The sequence below is a fragment of the Mustela nivalis genome, assembly GCF_964662115.1.
Source record: "Mustela nivalis genome assembly, chromosome: 11".
Classification (NCBI taxonomy): domain Eukaryota; kingdom Metazoa; phylum Chordata; class Mammalia; order Carnivora; family Mustelidae; genus Mustela; species Mustela nivalis.
This window is the reverse complement of record NC_139030.1, coordinates 88641664-88655877: the sequence shown is the minus strand read 5'-3', so window position 1 is coordinate 88655877 and position 14214 is coordinate 88641664. Positions and strand designations below refer to the sequence as shown.

The 14214-nt window shown below is 38.2% G+C and overlaps 1 long non-coding RNA gene across 1 annotated transcript; it reads left to right on the top strand.

The window, feature by feature from the left end:
* Window positions 1-7372: 7372 nt before the first annotated feature.
* LOC309844488 lies at window positions 7373-12946 on the top strand. Its single transcript, XR_014300734.1, has 4 exons — window positions 7373-7457; window positions 9002-9080; window positions 9171-9284; window positions 12451-12946. It is a non-coding gene; the product is annotated as an uncharacterized lncRNA (long non-coding RNA).
* The last annotated feature ends 1268 nt before the right edge of the window (window positions 12947-14214 follow it).

Genomic DNA, 14214 nt, shown 5'->3' with positions numbered 1-14214 from the left:
ATCAGCACAAACTAAAGAATAATGAGCTCATTTTCATAGAATGAAGCTTATTATAATTCCAGCTGTTGAAAACTTGCACAGCTGGATACTGGCTGCAACACAGAGCTCTCATCTGCTAGTGAAAAAAAAGTTTCAATTTAAACTTGTGTCAGAGGCTCTTTCTGTAACTTTGAGGAAACCGTTTTTCACTGAAATCCATGTGTGTGAATTAATATAAAACTAAAACATGACCAGTCCTTTTAAAAGTACATGTGCACCCATTTATTTTAAGAAAATTAAGGTTAAAAACAGCTTGACAACACAGCTTATTTTGGTTAGAATGCAGGGCACTCCAGAAGGAAATAATATTTCAAAGCCCAATCGTAGATACGGCAAATTAGAGTCAATCATCCCAGATTCTGCACAAGGCAGTGAGTGAGGAGAGGGGGTTTGAGGCTGCTGTTTCAAGGATCAGAAGATATATGATCCTCAGGGAATTTGAGGCGGGAAAAGTGGGTGCTGTGGCCACTTTTGAAGAAAGAAAGATTCATTCATTCCTCCAATAGTCTGAGAAACGAACTGAGGGGTGGGGGTTGGGGGAGCCTGGTGGTGGGTATTAAGGAGGGCACATATTGCATGGAGCACTGGGTGTGGTGCATAAACAATGAATTTTGGAAGACTGAAATAAAATAAAACAAAATTTTAAAAAATAGTGTGATGCATAGTCTTACAATTAGGTAGAAATGATGACCAGCTTATAGCTCTCATTTATTCTTTTACTGAACATCCATCAGTACAAGTTACATCTCATGTGCTGCTGTCACACTGCTTTCTGTGTTTTCATCAGAGCCTTCTCTACTGCCAATGATCATGGCTCACTCTTGAGGTTATCCCTGATTCCCCTCCTCTTCCACACTTCACAGTCAACACTTCCTATCCTGTCACCAAATTCTGTCACTCAGCTCTTCCTATGACCTCCACTGCTATACTTCTGTTCAAGCCACTCGTTCTGATGTCCCATTGTAATACTGCAATAGCCCTGTCTCCCTGCCTCCCTTGCGTGTAGCTAACTGTCTACACAGCAGTGACAGTGATGCTTCTAAAACCTTAAATATAAATACTTCAGTCCATTGTCCCAAACCTTCCAATGGCTTCTTCAAACACATAGAAGCAAAATCCAAAATCCTTATGGAGATTTACATGGTCCTGCCTACTTTGGTCCTGGCCATTCAATCTCCCTGTCTTCGTCTCCCACCACTCTCCTTTTCATTCTCACTGACCCAGCCACACTGGATTCCTGAGCATTCTTCCCACATGCCACTCCGAAGCATTTGTACTGCTGTTGCTTCTGCATGGAATGTTCTTTCTCCATACCCCCTACTTCACATGGCCATTCCCCCTGCTATGTCTTACTAAAACTCTTGACTTAGCTGGTATCCTTCTGGGATATATTCTTTTTCTCTTTGTTAACCTCTTCATCATCCAATCTATCCTCTACTGACTGCCGCCAGACTGACCTGTCTGAAGCATAAATCTAATGAGGCCCCTCCCATGTTATAAGTCTTTCACTGACCACGACTGCCAATAAGAAGAATTATACTCTACAGCCCTAATAATCTGAGCCTAACACTTCTTTTGGTTTGTGCTGCCCCTATTTCTCAACCTCCACTTTTCTAAAAATCAGATTTATTTATTGATTTAGAGAGAGAGTATGAGTGTGAGTGGTAGAGGGCAAGGGAAAGGAGGAAGCAGACTCCTGGCTGAGGGCAGAGCCGACTCAGGGTTCGATCCCACAACCCTGAGATCCAGACATGAGCCGAAGTCAAGAGTCAGACACTTAAGCTTAACCAACTGAGCCACCCAAGTGCCCCTTAACCTCCACTTTGTAATCAAGTCACACCAGCCCATTCTTTCCTTTGCCTGCCACACACTTCTAGCTCTTTTCCTTGTTTCAAAAGTATATTTCACCTGCCATGCTCTCATCCTTCTCCCAAGAAACTGCTACACAAAGAATTCATAGTAAGAAAATAAATGTGGACAGTATTCATGGAAGATGAAAGACAAACCAGAGAGAAGAACTTGGATACCTAAGAGGAGGAATGGAGGGCCCTCCAGACAGGACAACACTTGACAAGTCAGAGAAGTGGCAGTGTGGCTCCTGCAGGCAACACTCTTGAGATGTGCTGAGACGACTGGAGAATGGAAAGTGGAGAGATGTGAAAACGGGGTCCAGTTATAGACTCCAGGCAGAGGTGTGAGACACGGGCTTGAACGGATAAATGTTCTTCAAAATATCATAGAAATTAAAATGTATACATGAAGGCTCTAACATGGTATTAGGCATAGAAGTTTCCCTCAACTTGCAGGAATTAACAATAAAGATTGCAGATTGTGATCAAGGAAACAACAAAAGCAGTTTTCCTGCTGGAGCAGAAGGGAAATGTCTGTCCCAAGACAACCACCTCCAAAACCAAATCCAAGGCCTGTTTATGGATTTGATGAAATTACTTCTGAAATCTACTTTTTCCCAAATATATCTGGTTCTACTTTTAATTAAACTATTATACTTTTAGGATAGCCTTAGGGATATTCTTCTTTCGGGGACAGTTTTAGGTTTGCAAACATATTATGCAAATGATGATGATATTAAACATGATTTGTAATTTGCTTGAAATATACTCATGACCCAGTGAATGAGTTTAACTATGCCATGCGCCCTTTCACTACAGTCCAAAATAGATTAGTCCAACTTTATATCTTGTGACAGAAGAGTGAAGATGTAGATTTAACTCCAAACTCCTGCCTTGTAAATGTCTTTAAGATTTAAATGTAAGAGGTGGTAATATTCTTTCAGTGATAAAGTCTTAAGTGTAAAGAACTCAAGTCATGGTAAATGGTGTGTCTTAATGTATTGAAGGACATTTCCCGCGAACCATGCAGTACACAGGAAGTATAATACAAGTGTTGGCAGTGTGTCTGGAATGTCTACAATAGAGTTCCACTGCAGCCTTCAGACTTTAGAGACTTGTAAATCCTTAGTATGTGACTTTCATTTTTTAAAGAAGCTGACTTTACAGTTCCCTTGAGTACTATGATTTCTGCATTACAAAAAGTGACCTACCAAGTGAAATTAAAATCTTTTAAAATGTTTTGTGGGGTGGGTGAGTGGTTCTGGAGAGCTATGAAAGAAAAACTTGCCCTGCTAACAGACTATTGGGACTTTGGAGTTCAATGATGACTTTTGTCACTTGTCATTTGTCATCTTTGTCAGACCAAAAAATGACCAAATAAATGCACTGTGATAGCTCAAGTCTTTAGATAAAGGTTTTTGAGAGGACAATGAAAATGTAAAGAAACAAGACAGGCTAATATTATTGTGAGCTTTTCAAAGTATTAGGGCTTTCATGGAATTCCTCCTAAGCTGCCTTCTGTGTGTTAGACTGTCAGTCATTCACACAGCATCCTTCTCTTGCTGAGTCAAGTTTTGTAGAAACTCTGTACAGCAGGACTGGCTGCCTAATCTTCAGGACCCAGTGTCATAAAATAATGCAGGTCTCCTTGTTCTTCTGTAAGGAATTTCTGCAGGGTGACAGCAGAGCACTGTGCAAGGCATGGAGTCTTCTAAGGACAGGGCTTGGTCAAGCTGTGCAGGTTGCCTGCCCTGGAAGTTGGCTCTGAATTATGGATAATCGGTGGCAAGAGAGGACTCAGACACCCATTCACACCTAAGCTGCCTGAAGATATTCAGTAGTTTGATTAAGTGTCCACTAGCATTTAACCAACACCACCTTCCAAATTCCTTAACTGCATTCCAATTTCTTCCAGCCAATGAACACAGTTTCTTTCTAATTATAAGTATTAATTTAATCGTAGTTGGGGAAACAGGTACTGTTTTGCTCTTTATTACTAATGTGCCAGGGAGACTGCCAAAAATGTTTTGTATTTATTAAAAACTGTTCTAGGTGCCACGATACAGGAGTGAACAAAGTAAAGCCCTTGCTCTCATTAGCATATATTCTAATGCACAGGTTTCCTACTTCAAAGACCTCTATAATTTTTTTTTTAAAGAATCTGTAACTAGAATAGCGTTTTCTTGAAATAGTTGTGATTTTGGTTTTGATGAGCTTCATTCTGGCTAGGCAAAAATGAAAACAATTTTTTAAAAGATTTTATTTATTTATTTGACAGACAGAGAGAGATCACAAGTAGGCCAAGCAGCAGAGAGAGAGAGAGAAGCAGGCTCCCCGTTGAGCAGAGAGCCCGAGCGGGGCTAGATCCCAGGACCCTGAGATCATGATCTGAGCCAAAGGCAGAGGCTTAACCCACTGAGCCACCCAGGTTCCCCTAAAAACAATTTTTTGAGAAAAAAAAAAGTGATGATTTAAGGCAATATGACTTCTTAAATACCCCTTTATTAATTTATGTCATTTAATAAGTTAATGCATAAGGACCAAGGAACTTCATTATCATTTCTATTTAATTCTTCTTCTATTATCATTTGGTGGTTATCTTTTTGTGATTTATGTCCACATGTTGAGTCAGTTTTCCTGTTTGTTGTTATGTCCATCTATCCATAGTGACCAGAGAAACAAGAATCAGACAATAAAGGAATCAATGTAGACAACTTCTTTTTATGACATCAAATTTTTCTTCCCTTTTCTTTCCTCATTATTTCTTCCTTTTTATAAAATGTAGCCTCACTGTTTCATTCATTGCTTGGGTTGGGAGTAGGTCTACCCATAGTTTTACATTGAAGTTGCTTATTATGTAGATAATTCTCATGAGTCTCAATGGCTTTGTAAGTACTTTACTATAAAGAGAGGCTCTTTTGAGGTCAAGTGGGTTTTCTTTCCCTATCATATATCCTCTCCTTGAAGCAGTCCTATTGAGTTCATTCAACAGAAAACTACTGAACCTGTCAAACTAATAATTTTTATTTCAGATGCATTTAAACTTCATTCTCTAATAAGTATTGCATCTTTTTTTCTCATTATCAAACTCTATATTGTGTTGCTAAAAAGATGAATGAGTGTTATAGATCATCAAGAACTGATAGAAAAGTTAGTTTTATTTTTGACTACTTAAAGTGTTTGACGTTTTTAGGTCTATAAAGGCTAAGAAATACCTATCTGGCTACTTACATGCTTATTTCAGTAAATAATTTGTCCTTAGAATTTGTGACATTTCCTATCAGACATGTGAGAAACAACCTCAATTCCTATACCATTTGACTTCAAACTTGACCGTGTGGTTTATGGCCATCTTGTTTCCTGCAAGGATAGTCCAGGAATTCATTTTTAATAAAGAACCCATTTAACTTTCCATTAAAGAACTACAAATAATCCCCAAAAAGCATACTGACCACAGTCTGAAAATATGAAATGTTCTTTGGAGGGTTTTGGGTGTGGATGAGAGACACATTTTCATATTATTCAGCATGTCATCATCAAGTAATGTTTACAAACCCCAGTACCCTGGGGATGTGTATAAGGTTTAGCAAGCAGATATTAGCAGTCAAGGAAAAATTACGAGTTCTGCCTGAAAACATTTCCTCTGCCTCTCAGTTGCCTACAAGATTGTCCAAGAGCTCTTCTTTTCATTGTGTGTAATTTGCTTGGTTTAGAGGACAGTTACTCCAAAGACAAACCCAGAAGTTGCTGAAAGAAATCCTTCATAAATGACCATCCAAGAATTTCATGTCCATTTTTATGACTTTTTTCTACCGAGAAATATCTGGCTGTGGACACTCAGAGAATTATTTAAAATGATTCCTTATATTCGATTTAATGTAATGTTGTTTGTTGTTTTCTTTGACCCAGATTCTCCATCTTACCTCTCCACTTCTCTGAGTATAAAACTATTGCAAACACTAATAGAGCCACATAGCACTCTAAAAACATATTAACTTCAAATTCTGAGAACTGACAAATCCTTTTAGTTGAAATATATGAATAAGGTGAGTCTTTTGTCTTGATGTACTGATATTTAGGAAGCAAATCTTCCCCCTCTATATAAAGTATAAAAGTTTTTGAGCCTACTTGAGTTGGCCTTTCCAGAAAGACTAGTTAGAACTTTTGGACTAGTTTCAAGGTGGGCAAAAAAGAAATTTAAAAATAACTTGATTCAGACTCTTAAAAATGCTTCTATAAGACTCAGGTAAAAATAAATGGACAACCAATGGATACTTTTACTTCCAAAAGAGTTTTGTTGTGAAGGGTAATTATGGCTGCAACTTAATTTCTTTTTTTGGCTTCTTATTTACATATGAGAAAATTTCAGGGATAGTATAATTTAGCAACAGATTTAAGGTTTTAAATGAGGATCATTCCATGCTGAAAAATCACCTTTGCTTTCAATAGCAAAATTTGCATGGATGGAAGAGTTATTTAGCATATGGATGGTAATGACTTCTTTTTTGTCCCCTAATACTCTTGACATTAAAATATTGTGAATCTTTAGCTCTTGCAACAGAAAGGAAGTTAGAGAAGAGAGAAATCAAACTCGAAGTCATTGGATATACCAATAGAACAAGATGGAAAATCTAGAAATATACTTAATTACATATGGCAATTTAGTATATAACAGTATTTAGTATATGAAACTAAATTAGTTATTGTTGTTAATCTCTTCCTGTGCCCAATTTATAAGTTAAACTTTAGTATAGGTGTGCATGTCCTGGGGAAAACAGGGTTTATAGTGTTCAGTACTAACAATGCTTGTTTGAGGAAAATCTTTTCTTATGTTACTGAGCTTGAACCATCTGCTGATACTTCTCTTTCTCCTGGTATCGGTTCTTACCATGCAGATGTACTTGGTGGCACAGTTGAGAATGTGGGAGGGTAATGTGATTTTATTAAAAAAATAAAAAGTCTGCTGAAACAAGGTTTGTAGTCAGTTTACCGTTGGTACAACTTGATTTAAGCCTAACAAATTCATGAGTACAAATGCTTCTTTGATGTTATGACCCTCATAACATCTGTTCTGTGTGTTCAGAGCAATCAAGCTGAATGAATGCAGAATAGGTAAATTCAAGTTCCCATTAAACCCACTGTTTATAAGTAAATGATTAGCGGTTAAAGAAAATGTTTTACCTTTCAGGTATTTGGAGAGAAAAAAAAGAAATGTGTGAATGTAGGTTATTGCATTTTGTGGGGAAAGGAGTTAATGGAATCCAAAACATTTGCAGATCACAAAAAGATTCCTTTGTTCCAAAATAACTGGGTTTGAAAAGTGAATTGATTCTGGCCCGAGAGTAAACATTCTAAGGAATGTGGTCATGTGCCTGTTGATGCCCAAACTCTGACTTCAAGTTCTTGATATCAAGGGGTAGTAGATTTTTCAGTAATGGAAAGCACACTCACTTATGGCTTGCCAAAAGGGCCCTGCATTTCTGATTGGTTCAAAGTTATAGTTATCCAAGACTTGCCCACCTCGGGCTCAGCACTGTTAGTCTACCCTTCAGAAGTCTCAACTGTTCGGTGAGTTGGTGGTAGGGCTGGGGCCATAACTAGCTGTTCTTTCAGTAGAACACCTGGGAGCTAGGCTTTTGCTCTGGCTTGTGAATAGGAGGTGCAACTAAGGCTCTTATAAGCCATGCAGGCATACTTCATGGTCTCTTTCCTCATCCCCATTGATTTATGACCATCTGCTTGTGGGTGGGGTTAAAAAAAAATGGCATTGTCTTGGCCACCAGATATTTTTAGTTATCTGAATGCAGAAGACTTTCCTTTCCTCATAAAATAGAGCATGGTGCAGGGTTGGAGGAGAAGTATAGCTGGGTGCGAATGCATAGATCCTATCAGTGTGGTGGTTAGATCAGCCTGGGTCCTATATAGCCAGGTTCAGAAATCATTAGGGTGAATGCAGAAGTCTTATCTTAGTAAACTCTTGTTTTTCTGATTCTGGCCTCTCTTTCTTCCCTTTGCTCTGATTGGAAGGACTTTACTACTGTGCTCAAATTTACATTTTCCTCTGTCTGACACGCAGGTGGAAATCCAATTAATAAAAATTAGTTTGATGGGGGAAAAACTGGTTTTATGCCTAAAAATGGGAAATAAATGTAAATGTAAGGGAAAGAGGCTTATAAAAAATACTATTTCAGCTCTGCTCTAATGCACATTGGAAAATATGATGGGCTGGATTATTCAAGGAAAAGTCTCCAAGCCAATTATTTAAATGTGGACAGTGGTTGACAAGATTGATTTCTGGTTAATAATGTCAGGGGTTATTCCCAAGATTCAATGGATAAACTGAATATTATCTTTAAAAACCATTTAAATGTCAGATTTGCACAACAGGGATTTTGACAACCAAAACTACATTTGCTCTTTTCTTGAGAGAACAGATGTAATTTGCTATGTTTTTGGGGCACGTAAGGAGGCCTCTGGTCTCTTTCAATTCAACATGGTGAAAAGGTTACCTGAATTGCTTCAGCCAGAAAGTTCACCAAGGCCAGTCTTAGGAGTAGACACAATCAGTGATTAACAATGTCACATAATTTAGGATTGTCCAAAAGAATTCAGTTTGCCTTTACTTCTTCCTGTCCAGTTCCTTATGCCTGAAATCTCATCACCTAAGCTTCACCTAGTTTGCTTAAAACTTTAATTTTTGTCAAAATCAAATAGCTTGAAAGATGAACACTTAAAGCTGTAATGAAGCCTGTATACTGGTGCTTCTTAGAGGTCTGCAGACCCAAGGGAATTCTTATTTCTGCAGTCTTGTAGGATTTTAGTGTTATAAAGTCAAATTCCTTTGTACTGGTAATTAACATCTACTTATTTGGAAGGAAGTGAGAATTCTTTTACTTTTAGAGAGAGTTTTTATGTTTGGCAAGTTTAGAAACACAGAGCTGTATGTCAGTGTCACTGGATGGTCTGACTGTAGGTTTTGTTGGGAGGGAGAGGAAAGTGTCAGGGAGAAAAACAATGTGCAAGGATGAAATGGCAGTGAAGACATATGTTCCATCTTTGGTGCTGCAACGGGATGGCCTTTGAGATAGAGCTATGTTCTCTAACTGCTACAGACAGTGAGCCAAGAACAAATGGAAAGCCAAGCTGGAAGTGAAACCAGGAATACAGACAAGACAAAGGGTGGGAACAAAGGTAGGAATGGAGCCACCATGGGAGGCCTGGAAGCAGATCCTTGGCATTGTCTTTCCTTTAAAAAAAAGTCATCAGTGCTCTCTCTTACAGCAAGCTGTTTATCTTGGGTCCTCTGCATAGCCAGCTGAATGGAACATGGAGCCAAGAAAATGGAGAAGTTGAATCACCAAAGATTGTGTCACTCGTCCAAGATCACACAGGAAGGTAACGTAATGTCAGAGTTGACAAACCACAGAGTTGTCCTGGCTTCTTGCTCACAGCTTTGGCCTTCTGATGCTTCGTTGTCCGCAGTTCCATCTCATATATGAACTCTGTGACCCAGGATTATCCGATCAGAACTAAAAGGAAGGGTTTCACACTTCTAAATAGTCTTACTGTAACTCTCCCTACCTGTCCTTCCTTGCAGATTTAGAGTCTTATTATTATTTTTTTTTTTTGGAAGCGTGGAAATATTAAAGCATCTTTGTCTTCAGACTTTAAATGGAGATCATAATTGAGCAGGTGTATCAGGACCCCCCTTTATTCCCCTTCCAACACACAGGAAGGATGGCCTTCAGGAAAGACCTATTGCCCCATAAATCTTGACTTCTGCCTGCAGTGGTTCTTAACTTATAAGCCATTGATGCCTTAAGCCATTTAATGGAGCCTATGGACGCTTTCTCCAGATGATGTTTCAAAATGCTTAAAATAAAACAGAAACAATTACGTGTAATCACAAAGGAAACCAATTATATTGAAGTATAATTTTCAAACCATTAAAACACCAAATTTCTGATGTAGCCGTATATGCGTAGACTGCATCAACACTTAAGTCATAAGACATAGTGGCAAGTAGAAACATTTACCGCAATTTCAAAATGGCATGAGAGTAAGTGATATATGGAGACTTCAGTAACTACTGCAATGTAATAAAAGAGTACCTATGATTTCTGTTACTAATGAGTCATAGGAAGTCACTATGGTTTGTTGCTTACATTCATAAGTGAAGGCAATGATAAATTTCAGTTTGAGGGCAGTGAAAATAAAGATATCTTAAAAAAAAAAAAATCCAAGTTCACAGACTCTCTGAATTGTATCCAAGGATCCCAGATTGAGAAACCCTGGCCTCAGATTTGATGTTATATTGGACTTGATAAATTTTCTTTTTGGCTAATTATGAAGACTGGTTTGTGTACAAGAGTTTCAACTAAATTTTTAAATCTTTCCTCCCAAATTCTTCCTCTAAATTTTAATTTTTCATTTACAAAGTTATACCTAAGCAACCTTTGATATCACGCCAGGAAAGTGGCAAGATTGATTCCAGCCATAACCTTATTTCCTTCCATTCTCTTGATGTGTTAAACATCAGAGAGGCTGAAATTGGTGTTGCTGCCTCAGCCAAGGTAGCTAAATGGGCTCTGTCTTGGGGGCTTGATTCCCTACTTCCTCTGGCAACTCTTTAAGCAAGGGAGTGTATATAACACGCTGTTCCCACATGTTTATGTAGTTTTTCTTCAAAGAACTTCTTAAAACAGATGTTGCCTTTCCATAAGAGAAGGCTCTGGATGCTTCCATAGAAAGTAGATCATGCTGTTTCTGACTGCATTTGGGGGAACAAAATCCAATTCTATTGATGTTGGTTTTTCCATTGGAATTCTTGGCTACAATGTCCATAGGTATGAGCATTTGACCACCTAATTTCATTTTCAGTCTTTCCAAGAATGTATTTTGAGTTTATTTACTTTATATTCAATCTATTCTAACTATTCCTATGAATCCAAACATTGTGTCACTCATTTACTCATGCTTTATGAGAAAAGTTCTCTTATTGAGGGACATTGTTCTGGATGCCATGCCTGCCACTGTGTGAGTCAGAGGCAGAGGAAAAAACTCCAAGGAATATAGGTAAATGTATTCTTGGATTGTGTAACTATGCAAGTTGTTCCTAAGGAATCAAGAAGTTTAGAACACATAACAAATACAATGATTCCTAAAATTATGTATCAAAAACTAAACCATTTCACCAGAATATGTACCTCTCATCTAAATTGAATGTTGTTACTGTTAAATGAAAACTCCTGCTACATTTTCTTTTAACCTTGTCTCTAGGTCAGCATTGTTCTTCATGGTGGATGTGGGTGTTGCTTCCTGTAGTGTGTATCACCACAGCTCTCATCTTGGGGTCTTTGTGCTGTGACTTGCATGCTGTTGACATTCAGAGACAATATGTCTTGTTGTTCCACACCACAATTAGTTGGCCAGCACTGAGAGATTTGCCAGAGCTATGCTGGTAAGTGCTTAACAACAGGCTCTCCAGGGGATATAAAGGCCAAATTTGTAGGGTTTGCCAATTTTTTGTGGTGTATCCTCCCACCATGGATGATTTCGGGCTGCCAGAATGACTTCAGTGAACACAGAGTTGGGAAAAGATGAACACAGGCTCCAGTGAGCCAGGGCAATCCAGTTCCAGGACCTCGTTCTAGATTCCCTATTCCCTGTGGCGGAGAGCCATATTTGTCTATATCTTCTCGCCCCCTTTTATTCACACTCAATCCATACAGTAAATTAGAGAGAGGCAGAAGTATGGGAATAGAGAGACAGAGAGAGAGAGGGAGAGAGAGGGGTGCTCTGTCTCTTGAAGCTGATTTCTGGCGCTGCAGTTTTGGTAACAGCATTATATGGCCTCATCACGGGCAAATTTATGTTCTGTTTTAATGTTATTCATTACTGCTGATGTCACCTACTAAATGACTCCAGAAGCTAAATGTGACATTTGTTAGGGATGCAAGTCTTCCACCTATATTGATCCAAGTCTCACACCAGCATTTTGTGGGCCACACATGTTCCTATTAACTAGGGAAGCCATAAAAGTTTCTTCTGATGAAGCAGGATCCATGGCTCCTTTTTGGTATTCATGAAAGTATTATCTAGAAGGAGATATTCCTCAAGCAGGAAACTTCATCTTTAAAATAGTTTCAGTACACTAGAATCCTATTAGGTGAAATCAGGGCACATTATGTCTATAGATCTTTCCCAACTTACCAAAACCGTTGAAAGGAAAATGGTGTTGATAAAGCATAGACTTACAGTGGCTTCTAATGCTTAGCAACCTCCTTTCTTAAATGCTTGTAAACTCTATTCTAAAATTATAAAAAGGATGTTGGCCAATGGATTTTTTCTATTCCTTATTTGGAGACAGGGATTGTCAGGGACTTCATGGATCCAATCATCCTGTTTTTTTCTCATTAACAAAACACTGCCCCAGATTCTAAATTCTAATCACATATTGTATATTGAGATACAATTCACATACCATACAATTCACCTATTTAGTGTGTGTAGTTCAGTGTTTTTTGTTTTTTTTTAAAGATTTTATTTATTTATTTGACAGACAGAGATCACAAGTAGGCAGAGAGGCAGGCAGAGAAGGGGAAGCAAAGCTCCTTGCTGCACAGAGAGCCCAATGCGGGGCTTGAACCCAGGACCCTGGGATCATGATCCAAGCCAAAGGCAGAGGCTTAACCCACTGAGCCACCCATGAGCCCCAGTTCAGTGGTTTTTAATACATTCACAGAATTGTGCGACCATCAGCACCATCAACTTCAGAATATCTTTCCCACCCTTACAAGAAACCCTATACTTGTTAGCAGTCATTTCTCATCCTCCCCTCCCCACAGGCCCAGAAGACCACTAATCTACTCCTGTCTCTACAGATTTGACTTCTCTGGATATTTCATGTCAATGGAATTATACAATGGGTGGTCTTTTGTGACTGGTTTCGTTCACTTAGCATAATGTTTTCAAAAGTTCATCCAAATAGTACCACGTATCAGTACTTCATTTCTTTTCACAAAATGATCCTCAAAAATTTCCTCCCATTCTGTAGACTGTCTTTTGTCTTCCTTGAAATTCCTTGGAATTTTTAATTTTGATAAAGTCCAATAAAAATATATTTTCTTTTGCTGTTTGTGCTTTGTGTCGTTTCTAAAAATCCATTACCTTATCCAAGGTCATGAAGACTTCTGCCTGTGTTTTCTTTGGACAGTTTTATAGATTTAGTTCTTACATTTAGGGCTCTGATTCATTTCATATTATTATTTTTCTACATAGTATGAAGGTGACCAACTTCATTCTTTTGTATGCAGATGTCCAATTGTCCCAGAAACCTTGAAGAAACTAGTCTTTTCTCATTAAATTGTCTTACACTCTCATTGAAAATCAAGTGAACACTGACTCAAATCTTGATTTAACTTAGTGGGACTTAAGAAACTCTGGGTCAACACTCAGGTGACCAGCAGCAAGTCAACTTTATTGCCTGTTCTCCAGATATCATTGAGGTTTATTTGAATCTGTATACCACAAAGGGAGGAGTTGTAGATCCATGTCAGCCAGATAAAGAGCTCTAACGGAGTGACCCAGGACATTGTACTTGACCTCGTTCTGTTTAGCATTTTATTGATGCCTTGAATGGGTATTCATTCTTAATAACATTCAGAGAACTCAAAGCTTAAAAGTTATTCAATACTACATGTAATGGAATTAAAAGTCAAAGTACTCTTCATAGGCCAGACAATTAGACTGAAATGAACAAAATGAAGGCAACTCGAGATAAATAGGAACACTTCATTGCAAAAATTAATTATGTAAGTATTGGTACTGGAGACCTGCCTGGAGGTTTTAGTTAATAGATTTATAGGTCCTAGATTTGGGAGTTGATAGTCCCACTGTAGTCTGCATTAGTTCCTCCGTATGTTCAGGTAGACCCTTACACAGGCCCTGAAATCCCCCTGATACCACCATGTTTAAACTTGGCAAGAAGCTTATGTAGCCAATAGGTTTCTAACTATTATTTCTGGGCAAGGTACACCAAGGCCTAAGTGCTCCTGATAAGAAAAAGACATACATACATAGATATGTATACATACACACATACATATTCACATATGCACATATATGCACACATACACACATAGACAGATAAATAGATGAATTATACAGTTTCTAAAAATACTTTGTTCATTGTTTTCATTTTGTTCAATAATTATATGTCTAAAAGTTTTTGGTGGCTAACAGTCCCTGTCTATTTCATTTGCTTGCTTGTTGAAAGATGTGTGTGTGTTCTACATACAGACTAGGGAGAGATTTTTTAACCCTT